General features: G+C 42.1%; 2 protein-coding genes across 3 annotated transcripts in view; one reads left to right on the top strand and one right to left on the bottom strand.

Moving 5' to 3' along the window:
- Window positions 1-13,167, top strand: part of LOC132406765 (mediator of RNA polymerase II transcription subunit 12-like protein) — a 689,991-nt gene that overhangs the window by 444,574 nt on the left and 232,250 nt on the right. The window lies entirely within an intron of this gene.
- LOC132406801 (P2Y purinoceptor 13-like) overlaps window positions 1-13,167 on the bottom strand; it is a 37,262-nt gene that overhangs the window by 9,144 nt on the left and 14,951 nt on the right. Inside the window, exon 1 of one of the 2 annotated variants that reach the window (XM_059992799.1) lies at window positions 2,210-2,241. The exons of the other annotated variant lie outside the window; for it this stretch is intronic. The gene's annotated coding sequence lies outside the window, so the exon portion shown is untranslated. Of the gene's footprint in view, window positions 1-2,209; window positions 2,242-13,167 lie in introns of those variants that run through there. 2 annotated transcript variants of the gene reach the window in all.

The following is a 13,167-nucleotide window of genomic DNA, read 5'->3' as shown; positions in this document are numbered from 1 at the left end:
TCAAGTTGGGAGTCGGGATGTTATGATGAAATTCTGTAAGATAATGGTGAAGGCCAATTAGTAGTATTGTGTTCAGTTTTGGTCACTTACCTACAGGACAGAAGTAAACAAGGTTGAAAGAGTGTGGAGAAAATTTACAAGAAGATTGCTGGGTCTTGAGGACCTGAGTTATATGGAAAGGTTGAATGGGTTATGACTTTGTTTCGTAGAGCATAGAAGAATGAGGTGAGATTTGATGGCGGTATACAAAATTATGAGGGGTATAGACAGGGTAAATGCAAGCTGGCTTTCTCCACTGAGGTTGGGTGAGATTAGAACTAGAGGTCATGGGTTAAGGTTGAAAGGGGAAATGTTTAAAGGGAACATGAGGGGTAATCTCTTCAGTCAGAGGGTGGTGAGAGTGTGGAACGAGCTGCCAGTGGAAGAGGTGGATGTGGGTTCAATTTCAAAATTTAAGAGAAATTTTGATAGGCACATGGATGGGATAGGTATTGAGGGCTGTGATTCAGGTACAGGTCAATGGGACTAGGTAGAACAATAGTTTGGCATGGACTAGATGGGCTGAAGGGTCTGTTTCTGTGCTGCAGTGTTCTATGACTCTATAACTGGACTAATTCATTTGAAAAGAATTGAAGCCTGTTTACACCAGTAACCCCATAAGGCTTCACAATGCTTCTGGATGATTGATTAGCTCCTGTTTGGGGCAAAGCTTGGACCATTGTGTGGTGGGTAAAGGAGGACATTTCTTGTATTTACTTCCAATCACTTTCAGCGTTTAATTCATAGAACCTTACAGCACTAATAATCCTTGAAGCCTACCTAGTCCTTGCCAATCTGTTTCTCTGCCTAGTCCCAAGTACCCATAGCAGGAAAATGGCCCTCCATAGCCCAACCACCAATGTACTTTTTCCAAACTTCTCTTAAGTATTAAAATCGAGCCCACATCCATCACTTCCACTGGCAGCTCATTCCATAGACTCACCACCCTCTGAGTGCAGAAGTTCCCCTCATGTTCCCCTTCAGCATTTCACCTTTTACATTTAACCTATGACCTCTAGTTCTAGGCTCACACAAACAGAGGGGGAAGAGCCTGCAGGTACTTACCCAATCTGTACCTCTCACGATTTTGTACACCTCTATAAAATCTCTCTCCATTATACGTGTGAATATTAAACTAATCTCTAACCTCTCTAATCTCAAATAAAAATAGATTGTCATATTTACATGGAGGCATAACAGTGAAATACGCCATTTGCGTCAAGGAAGAGCACTGTCCAAGGATGTGCTGGGGGCAGGCCCCACAAGTGTCCTCATGCTTCCAGCACCAACATAACATGCCTACAATTTACTAATCCAAATCTGTACAGTTTTTGGATAAGGGAGGAAACCAGAGCACCTGGAGGAAATCCACGGGGTTAAGGCAAGAACATACAAACCCCTTACGCAGAGAGAATGACCTCAGGTCACTGGAGCTGCAGTAACATTATGCTACCTTTCCCTTCCCCCAATAAAAGGAATTTTCCAGCATGTGCAAATTTTGATTTTTCTTGTGCCCATAATGTGTTTAATGGGTGTGTAATTTCCCTTTTTGAATTTATTAATAGAGCTAAAGGGGAAAACTTTACTTCCATAAATCACAGTGTGGACATGCAAATTTCACAGGTGTTTATAAGAACTATCTCAGTTTGTATGCAATAGCCCCTGCTCTATCTGTTCCTGCATTTCTTTTAAAATTGTACTGATTGGCCCCTTATTGTACATTCCACCCTTTCCACGGAGATCCCACATTTTGGATCTTCGGCACTCAATTGTCACCAGACTCGTCTGCCCACGTTTCCAGTCCGTCAGTGCTGGCTGCTCGTAACTAATCTTGCACCATCTGTAGATTTGGAAATTATATCCTGTTTACCGCGAGGTGATTAATGTGAATCAGATAAAAAATCATAGAGCTTTAGCCTTCAGCATTTCAGTGGTAAACTGATCAGAACTTGACTATCACACATTATAAAGAATTTTCCAATGCCAATAAGCCATATTTGCATTTGAGTTCCTTCAATGTCAATTAAATGCAGAATTTGAGTAAGTCTTGTTTATTTTTCCATTCCCTTAACAGTTATAATTGTTTTGCTTTTTGAGAATTAGATGTTTCCCTTACTTCTCTTCTGATCCCTCATTATTAAATATATAAATGTTAATAAATTGTACTTACAATTCGTGTGATGAGTCGAGAGTGTTCCTTATTTCTTGAGTACCTAAGAGCTATGGCAATATAATGCACCCCACCCCCCCCCCCCGCCACCCCTAACACCAATGTTATCTCCTGATTGGTTTGTAGGTTCTTGTTTCATACTGTGGTTTCCCATTTTCCTGTTGGCTGTCACGATAACATCACAGTGGACTGCAGTGCTTAGCTTTCATATTTTCTTGCAGGATTTACAAGTCTTCCCACATCTGTTTCTGAAACGTTGAAGTGATTTACCAAGCAACTGAAGTGCTTGTCATTGAATTCTGATCAAGTTGTCTCCTCTCTAACTTGTGCAGTCATCCAATGTACCTTTTTAAACATTATGGGCAAGTAAGGTGGCATGGTAGCAGAAAGGTTAACATAGCACTTTATGGTACCAGCGAACCCGGGTTCAATTCCCTCCACGGTAGATCTCCCTGTGAACTGCATGGGTTTCCTACAGATGCTCTGGTTTCCTCCCACAGTCCAAAGTTGTACTGGTTAATAGGTTAATTGATCATTATAATTTTTCCCATGAATAGGCTAGGGTTAAATTGAGGGCTGCTGGCATGGTTTGAAGTTCCAGAGGAGCTCATTCTCAATAAATAAATAAGTAAGTAAGTAAGTAAGTAAGTAAGTAAGTAAGTAAATGGATAATTTGTGGCATAAATCACCCTCAGGATACACTGACCATTTCTGCTTCAATAATGGATTCTGAATGCCTCATGTCCGTTGCCTTGGTTGTGAATTAAAAAACCATTGTTTTGCAAAGTAAGGGGGGAAATCTGCTTGTGGGAAACAGCTGACTCGAGGAAGGTTACTTTTACTTTTTGTTCATAGTTTTGAAATGCTTGCAAGATTTTGTTAAAACGTGTGCATTTCTTGGAAGATGAGATGGGAACTTCAGAGTAGTATTTGCTGCCTTTGTGAAAAACCTCAGAACAAGTTGGCTGGTGTGTATTGTGTAACTTGATGGGAAAAATACTATTTAGTAGTTATTCAGTCAGATTTCAGTGAGAGGAGAACAACACTCTGAAGTTTGTGAAATTATCTTGAGGAGTGTTGTGCTGTATAAGTGAGAAAGATGTCATTCTTCAAAGTTCAAAGTACATTTATTATAGAAGTACATATAAACTAACTATAGACCAGTTAGTCTCACGTAAGTATTTGGGAATTTACTGCAGAGAATTCTTAGTGGTAGGATTATGAGTATTTGGGAAAACATGGCCTAATTAGGAAGACCTAACATGGCTTTGTACAGTGCAAGTCATGTATTAATAACTTTATTGAGTTTTTTTGATGAATTGACAAGGATGATCGATGAAGGAAGAGCTGTGAAAGTTGTCTACATGGATTTTAGTGAGGCATTTGACAGGGTCTCTCATGGGAGGCTCATCCAGCAGAATGAGGTGCCTGGGAACAAAGGCGAATTGGCTATTTGGATTCTGAACTGGCTTATCCATCAAATATAGAAGGTAGTGGTTGAAGGTATTTATTCCAGCTGGAGGTCTGTGATTAGTGGTGTTCCATGGGGATCTGTGCTGGCACCTCTGCTGCTTGTGGTGTATATAAATCACCCGGATTGGTGGAGTTGTGGATAGCATAGGTGACTTGCAGATATGGGCTGAGAAATGGCAGATGGAGATCAACTCAGACAAATGCCAAGTGCTGCAGCTTGGTAGGTGAAGCATAAAGAGACAGTATACCCTTAAGGGCAAGACTTCTAAGAGTGCTGATGAGCAGAAGGATCTTGGAGTCCTTGTTTGTGACTCCTTAAAAGTGTCTACACAGATTGATAGGGTGCTACTTTGAATCTTAGAAATGGCAAACACTCTGCTAGTACATTGAAGGTGCTGGTAGGAAAGTTACGGGAAATGGTCCATTTTCAAGGAACCTGCTGTAAAACTTTGACAGCGGGCTGCACTGTGTGGCATTTTAACCGAAAAAGTGGTTTAGTGGCACGTTTGTCTTTATTAGTCAAGATGCTGATTTCAAAAGTCAGTAAGTTATGTTGCAGCTTTATAAAACATTAGTTAGGCTACATCAGTTCAAATCACCCTGTCTTAGGAAGGACGTCAAGGCTTTGGAGAGGGTTTCCTCCCTAAAATCTTTTATTTTACAATAATTTGTTTGTATCTTGGCCATCATTAGTGAAGCTTTTTGATTCCACATTTATTTGATTAATTTCTTTAATTTCCAAGTGGGCCTCTAAATTGTGATTTGATTAACATGAGCTGGAATGTTTCCTCACCACCTTTAAGCGTCAGCTCCTTTCTTTTCCATAGACCTGACCTGATGGGTTGCTCCACTATTCCGTGTGTGGTGCACAAGACTTTGTGTGTCTTGTGTGTGTTGCTAAAGACCTCCAGGATTTTGTGGGTGTTGCTCAAGGTTTCCAGCATCTGTAGAAATCACAATTTTGGAAAGAGAGCAGAAATGCTGGTTGTAGAGCCAGAGGAGATCATGCAGACTCAGAGAGGTCAAACTGCAGAGGGAAAATCAAGTCAAGTCATGTTTATTGTCATTTCGACCATAAACTGCTGGTACAGTAAACAGTAAAAATGAAACAATGTTCCTCCAGGACCCTGGTGCTACATGAAACAACACAAAACTACACTTGACTATGTGAGACAGCACAAGGCTGCACTAGACTATGTAAAACAACATAGAAACTGCACTAGACTACAGACCTGCACAGGACTACATAAAGTGCACCAAACAGTGCAGGGCAGTACAATAATGAATAAGCAAGACTATAGGCACAGTAGAGGACAAATTACAATATAATAATAAATGATGTAGATGTTAGTCTAGACTCTGAGTATTGAGGAGTCTGATGGCTTGGGGGAAGAAACTGTTGCATAGTCTGTCATGGGAGCCCGAATGCTTCAGTACCTTTTCCCAGACGGCAGGAGGGAGAAGAGTTTGTGTGAGGGGTGCGTGGGGTCCTTCACATTACTGTTAGCTTTGCGGGTTCAGCATGTGGTGTAAATGTCTGTAATAGCGGGAAGAGAGACCTCAGTGACCTTCTCAGCTGACCTCACTATCCGTTGCAGGGTCTTGCGATCCGAGACAGTGCAATTCCTGAACCAGACAGTGATGGAGCTGCTCAGGATTATGATTTATTATTCTAATTATGATTTATAATTAAAATTTTTATTTTATTTACTTCGATTTATACTTCAGGGAGCGAGAAGTGTAGAATCAAATAACACTGTGATGATTGCACACTCTAGTATCAATTGTTTGGTGACAGTAAAGTAAAGTAAGGATGCTCTCAATGCATCCTCTGTAGAATGTGGTGAGGATGGGGGGGGGGGGGGGTGGGAGATGGACTTTTCTCAGCCTTTGCAGAAAGTAGAGACGCTGCTGGGCTTTCTTGGCTATGGAGCTGGTGTTGAGGGACCAGGTGAGATTCTCTGCCAGGTGAACACCAAGAAATTTGGTGCTCTTTACAATCTCAATGGAGGAGCCATCAATGTGCAGCAGAGAATGGTCACTCCATATCCTCCTGAAGTCAACAACCATCTCTTTTGTTTTGTTCACATTCAGAGACAGATTGTTGGCTCTGCACCATTCTGTTAGCTGCTTCACCTCTTTTCTGTATGTTGACTCGTCGTTCTTGCTGAAGAGACCCACCACGGTGGTGTCATCGGCGAACTTGATGATGTGGTTCGAGCTGTGTGTTGCAGCACAGTCGTGGGTCAGCAGAGTGAACAGCAGTGGACTGAGCACACAACCCTGGGGGGCCCCCGTGCTCAGTGTGATGGTGTTGGAGATGCTGCTTCCAATCTGGACTGACTGAGGTCTCCCAGTCAGGAAGTCTGGGATCCAGTTGCAGAGGGAGGTGTTCAGGCCCAGCAGTTTCTACTGGTTGGGCACAAGAATACGTTCAGCCAGAGACTCATTCCACCGAGATGTTACACTGAGTGGCATAGGAAGTCATTCCTACCTGTGGCCATCAAACTTTACAACTCCTCCCTCAGAGTGTCAGATACCCTAAGCCAATAGGCTGGTCCTGGACTTATTTCCACTTGGCATGATTAACTTATTATTATTTAATTATTTATGGGTTTGTATTGCTATATTTCTTCACTATTCTTGATGTGGCTGTAATGAAAACCAATTTCCCTCGGGATCAATAAAGTATGTCTGTCTGTTTCAGCTTTCCAATCAGGAGCTGAGGAAAATTAGGATAAGAATGTAATGGGACATGGCTTAATTAGAGAGCCAGTAAATCAGATGTGCTGAAGGAGGCCAGAGATCTCTGATGCCTAATTTCATGCCAGGATCCTACGCATCCTTCACACTTTCCCCCATTCCTAGTACACATTACTTATGACATCGCCAGTAGAAGTATACTGTTGTATATCAATGTCATATTATTTATATATCTACATAATACTTTTTTATCTGTTAATATTATTGTGTTAATGTTATTTTATGTTGTTTGGATTATAAGTGTTGTGTTTTGCTCCTTTATCCCTGAGGAAAGTAGTTTCGCATAGCCCTATACATGTGTATGGATGAAAAACAATAAACTTGAACTTGAACTCAGAGAGAGTTAATAGTTAGTCTCCCAGCTGATATGATGAACTGAATACCGAGGCTTTGGGCTACTCTGGGCTCCTCCAGGGATTTGGATCTAAGGACTCAATCTGGTTCAGAATGCTGCTGTTGCATGCTTCTATTGTTTGCGTAATTTGTTTTTTTTCTCTTTCTCTGTGCACTGAGTGGTTGGTCTTTTTAAAAATTGGGTCCTTTCAAATTTCTTGCTTTGTGGCTGCCTGAAAGCAGACAAAGCTCAAGGTTGTATAATTTATACATTCCTTTATATTAAATCTACTTTGAATCTTTGAAATGGCAAAGACTCTGCTAGTATGTTGAAGGTGCTGGTAGGAAGGTTATAGGAAATGGTCCATTTTCAAGGAGCCGGCTGTGAAACTTTGACAGTAGGCTGCACTGTGTGGCATTTTAACAGAAGAAGTGGTTTAAATGTAAGATCCATTCTTTCTCATGTGTTGGTGAACAAATTGACATAATTTGTTGCTTGGTCTCTGAGTGCACACAGACACGGTCATAATTTTTGTACTGCAACTCAAAAACATGAGGCTTGGGTGATCCTGCTTTCGGAATGGAGGAGGCAAAGGTCGAACAGTTTCCCCACTATTTCTATGCATTATCTTCACTTGAGCAGAAACAGTCAGAGCGTACGTCCTAAGGACTTCATTAGATGCCTCCTGCTCCATCTGGGAGGCTGACATAGAAGTTAACGTAATGGGTTACAGCAGTAGCGGTCTAGGTTCAATTCCCCTGATGTCAGCAAGGAGTCTAAACATTAGAACATTGAACAGTACAACTCAGGAACAAGCCCTTGGGCCCTCAATGTTGTGCCAAACCAAATAAATTAGTAATCAAATAGCCAACTAAACTAATCCCTTCTGCCTTCACAATGTCCATATCCTTCCATTTCCCTCACATTCATCATCTCTAAATTTCTCTTCAAAGTCCCTAACGTATCTGCTTCTACCATGACTAAAGAAAGAGAATTGTAAGCACTCACCACTCTTTGTGTAAAAAAAAAACTTGCTTCTCACATCTCTTTTAAATTTATCCCCTAAAATGCATGCCCTCTGGTATTAGACATTTCAAACCTGGTAAAGAGATGCTGTCCATCTACTCTGTTTATGCCTTTCAAAATCTTAAAAATCTCTGTCAGATCTCTCCTCAACCTCCACCACTCCAGGGAAGACAACTCAAGTTTGTCCAACATCTCTTTACAGCACATGCCCTCTAATCCATGCAATATCCTAGCAAAACTCTTTTATACCCTCTCCACAGCCTTGACATTCTTCCTACAATGGGGGTCCAGAGCTGTATGCAGCACTCCAGGTGCAGCCTAACAAGAGTTCTGTAAACCAGAAGGGCACACAATACTCCAAATTTGGCCTCACCAACGTCTTATATGACTTAACATAACATCCTAACTCCTATACTGTTCTAGAATCACATACACCATCTAGAGCAACACACTCAAAATACTGGAGGAACTCAGCAGGTCAGGCAGCATCTATGGAAAAGAGTAAACAGTCGATGTTTTGGCCTGAAGCTTCAATTGTCTACTCTTTTCTGTAGATGATGTCTGACCTGTTGGGCTCCTCCAGTGTTTTGTATGTGTATTATACTGTACTTACCTTCGCTGCCTTCTGAAATGATCCAGTGACATTTATTTATTGCAAGATACAGGCCCTTCTAGCCCAAAGAGACTACACTGCCTAATTACACCCAAGTGACCTTAAAACCTACTAACCCGTACATCTGCCTTTGGAATATAGAGGGAAATCAGAGCGCCTGGATGAAGCCCACACAGTCACAGAGAGAACATATAAATTCCTTAAGGACAGCGGCGGAATCGAACCCAGATCACTGGCACTGCTATGGTGCTATGCTACCATGCAGCACCTAAAGAAATGTGCCCCGTCTACAAAATGTAATTGATAGACTCAGGCCCTTTCAGCTCACGAAGTCCTTGCTGGTTACTAAGCAACCATTTACACTAATCCTGTGCTGATCCCGTACCATTCTCCCCGCACCCTTCTCAACTCCTCACGGAGGAGTGCGGGGAGAATGCTACACCCGAGGATAATTTGCTGTGGCCACTTAACTGACAAAGCCTCATGTTGGAGAAAGCCCAAGAGATCTTAGTGCGAATTTGCAAACTCCACACTGACAGCATGGATGGATGTTGATTGTATAAATCGATCCACCTACATCTCCCAAACTGAATACCTCTATCACCAAGAAGGACAAGGGTAGTGTGTGATGAAATAACAGGTCCTGTGGCTTGCTATACAAGAAGGTATTTTTTTTTGGAACCATCTTGCCATTCTTCATTCTCAGCAGTTTGTGATTCCCCTACTTCAGTGTGTAGACAGACTACAGCAAGGACGGTGGGTCAGCATTTCCTTCCATTGATACTTGGGGATGGATATAAGTGATATCCACACCATGTCAAAGAATGAGAAGAGAAGCTGATGTGGAAGTGATATCTGCATTGTGGCAATTGTAGTATCCTGTTGATGTTAGGTACCTCCTGTACCTAGTAAAGTGGCCTCTGAATGTGTGTTTTTGGTCTTCTGCTGCTGTAGTCCATTCATTTCAAGCTTTGACGTGTTGTGCAATCAGGAATGCTCCTCTTTACACCTCTGTTGTTATGCATGGTTACTGTCTCCTCTCTGTCAGCTTGAACAAGTCAGGCCAGTCTCCTCTGACCTCTCTCCTCAACAAGATACCTTCACCCACAGAACTGCTCCTCCCCAGATGATTTTTGTTGCTGCACCATTCTCTGTAAACACTGGAGAATGCTTTTCATAAAAATCCCAGAAATTCTACATAGTCAAACCACCCATCTAGCACCAACAAACATCCTACAGTCGAAGTGATTTAGGCGAGAGTATTTACTGGACTGCTAGAAAATAATGCTGAAGGTGGGGCAAGAAACAGCAGATGAACTAATTATGTATTTTGCATCAGTCTTCAATGTGGAAGATTCTAGCTGAATGCCAGAGGTTCGAGGGTGTCAGGGACAGAAGTGAGTGTCGTTGCTATTATGAGGAAGAACGTGCTTAAGGAGCTGAAAGTTCTGAAGGTGGATAAGTCACCTGGACTAGATGGACTACACCCCAGGGTTCTGAAACAGGAGCCTGGGGAGATTGTAGAGATTAATAATCTTTCAAGAATCGCTAGATTCTGGAATGGGTGTTTGAGTCTGCAAATATCACTTCAAAAAGTGTTTGAGTCTTCAAAAAGAGTAGGAGGCAGGAAAAAGGAAATCATAGACCAGTTAGCCTGACCTTAGTGGTTGGGAAGATGTTGGAGTCAATTGTTAAGGATGTGGTGTCAGGGAATTTGGAGGCACCTGATAAATAGGACCAAGTCAGCATGGTTTCCTCAAAGGAAAATCTTGCCTGACAACCTTGTGATTTTTTTGTGGAAATAACAAGCAGGATAGATGAAGGAAAGTCAGTGGATGTTGTGTACTTGTAATTTCAGAAGGCGTATGACAAGTTGCCACATATGAAGCTGCTTGACAAGATAAGAGCTTATGATATTACAGGAAAGATACTGCTATGGACAGAAGATTGACTGGCAGGAGGAAAAGAGATGGAATAAAGGGAATCTTTTCTCATTGGCTGCTGGTGACTAGTGGAATTCCTGAGGTTTGTGTTCAAACCACTAATTTTCACATTATATGTCAATGATTTGGATGAGGGACTTGATGGCTTTGTGGCCAGGCTTTCAGACAAAACAAAAGCTAGCTGGAGAGGGAGGTGATGTTGAGGAAACAGTGAGACTGCAGAAGAACTAAATGAGTATTTTGCATTAGTCTTCACTGTGGAAGACACTAGCAGTTTTCCAGGTTTTGAAGCGTGTGAGAGAAGAGAAATATGTGCAGTTACTATAACATAGCAAAAGGTGCTCAAGAAGCTGAAAGACCTAAAGGTGCCTATGTCACTTGGAACAGATGAACTGCACCCTAGAGTAGTGAAAGAGGTAACTGTAGAGATTGTGGAGGCATTAGTAATGATCCTTCAAGAATCATTCGCCTCGGGCATGGTTCCAGAGGACTGGAAAATTGGAAATGTCACTCCGCTGTTAAAGGATGGAGGGAGGCAGCAGAAAGGAAATTGTAGACCAGTTAGCCTGACCTCAGTGGTTGGGAAGATGTTGGAGTCAGTTATTAAGGATGAGGTTATGGAGTACTTGGTGACACAGGGCAAAGTCAGTGTGGCTTCCTTAAAGGAAAATGTTGCCTGATAAACCTGCTGGAATTCTTTGAGGAAATTACAAGTAGAATAGATAAAGGAGGTGTAGTGGATGTTGTATATTTGGATTTTTAGAAGGCTTTTGACAAGGGGCCACACAAAAGGCTGGTTACCAAGTTAAGAGCCCATGGTATTACAGGAACATTACTGGCATGGTTAAAGCATTGGCTGATTCATAGGAGGTAGCGAGTGGGGGAAAAATGATCCCTTTCTGGTTGGCTGCCAGTGACCAGTGGTGCTCCACAGGGGTTGGTGTTGGGACCGCTTCTTTTTATGCTATATATTAATGATGTAGATGGCAGAATAGATGGCTTTGTTGCCAAGTTAGCAGATGATACAAAGATTGGTGGAGGGGCAGGTAGTGTTGAGGAAACAGGTAGGCTGCAGAAGGACTTAGACAGATTAGGAGAATGGGCAAGAGAGTGGCAAATGAAATACAATGTTTGAAAATGCATGGTCATGCACTTCAGAAGAAGCAATAACTGTGCAGACTACTTTCTAAATGGGAAGGAAATCCTAAAATCTGAGATGCAAAGGGGCTTTGGGAGTCCTTGTGCAGAATTTCCTAAAGGTTAACTTGCAGATTGAGTCGGTGGTGAGGAAGGCAAGTGCAATATTAGCATTCATTTCAAGAGGTCTCTAATATAGGAGCAGGGATGTGATGCTGAGGCTTTATAAGGTACTGGTGAGGCCTCACCTTGAGTATTGTGAGCAGTTTTGGGCTCCTTATCTGAGAAAAGATGTGCTGGTATTGGAGAGGGTTCAGAGGAGGTTCAAAAGAATGATTATGGAAATGAAAGGGTTATCATACCCAGAACATTTGATGGCTCTGGGCTTGTACTCACTGAAATTTAGAAGGACAAATGGATCTCATTGAAACTTTTTGAATGTTGAAGACCTAGACAGAGTAAATGTGAAAAGGATGTTTCCCATGGTAATAGAGGGCACAGCCTCAGGATAGGGGTAAATCCATTTATAACCAAGGTGAAGAGAATTTTTTTAACCAAAGGGTGGAGAATTTGTGGAAATTGTTACCACAGGTAGCTGTGGTGGTCAGGTCATTGGGTGTATTTAAGGCGGAGATTGATAGGTTCTTGATGGGCATAGAATCAAAGGATATGGGGAGAATGCCAGGGACTGGTGCTGGGAAGGGGGGAATAAAAGGATCAGTGATTGAATGGTAGAGCAGACTTGATGGACCAGATGGGCCTGAATCTGTTCCTAGATCTTATGGTCTTATGGACTTAGAATAGGAGAATGGGAAAAGAAGTGGCAGATGGAATACAGTGTCTACACATTTTGGTAGAAGGATCGACAACAAAAACTATTTTCCAAGGTGCCGAGGGTCTTTGGAGACCTCGTGCAGGATTTGCAGGTTGGATAGAGGAAGGCAAATGCAATATTAGCATTAGCTTCAAAAGGACTAGAATATAAAAGCTAGGAAATTGTGCTGTGGCTTTATAGGGCACTGGTGAGGTGTCAACTGGAGAATTGTGAACAGTTTTGGGCCCCTTATCTAAGAAAAGATGTGCTGATATTGGAGAGGGTTCAGAGGAGGAACCCAAAAATGATTCTGGAAATGAAAAGGTTTGGAGTAGGTTCAGAGGAGGTTTACAAGACTGATCCCTGAACTGAAAGGGTTATTGTATGAGGAATGTTTAATGACTCTGGGCCTGTACTTGGTGGAACTTAGAAGAATGAAGGGGGATCTAATTGAAAACTATTGAATGTTGAAAGGCCTGGATCAACGTTTCCCAACTTGGGGTCCAAAGACACTTTGCTTGATGGTATTGTGTATTGCATAAAAACCCCTGATCTATACAGAAGATGATTCCTATAGTGGGGAGTCTAGGACCAGAAGGAATAGCCTCAGAATAGAGGGACATCCATTTAGAATGGAGATGAGGAGAAGTTTCTTTAGCAAGAGGGTTGAGAATCTCTGGAATTCGTTGTCATCATTGTCACAGGCAGCTGTGGAGGCCAGGTAACTGAGTGTATTTAAGGTGGAGGTTGATACTTACTTACTGCCTGTTATCCTGCTGGTGCCTAGGGCAGTAGTGAAGGTCCTCTAACTCTGTGTGTCCTTGGGCATCTTCTGTATTTTGCTCCCCAGGTGCA

The sequence above is a fragment of the Hypanus sabinus genome, chromosome 2 (assembly GCF_030144855.1).
Source record: "Hypanus sabinus isolate sHypSab1 chromosome 2, sHypSab1.hap1, whole genome shotgun sequence".
NCBI classification, from domain to species: domain Eukaryota; kingdom Metazoa; phylum Chordata; class Chondrichthyes; order Myliobatiformes; family Dasyatidae; genus Hypanus; species Hypanus sabinus.
Note: the sequence above shows the minus strand (reverse complement) of the source record. Positions and strands in the feature narration are given on the sequence as shown.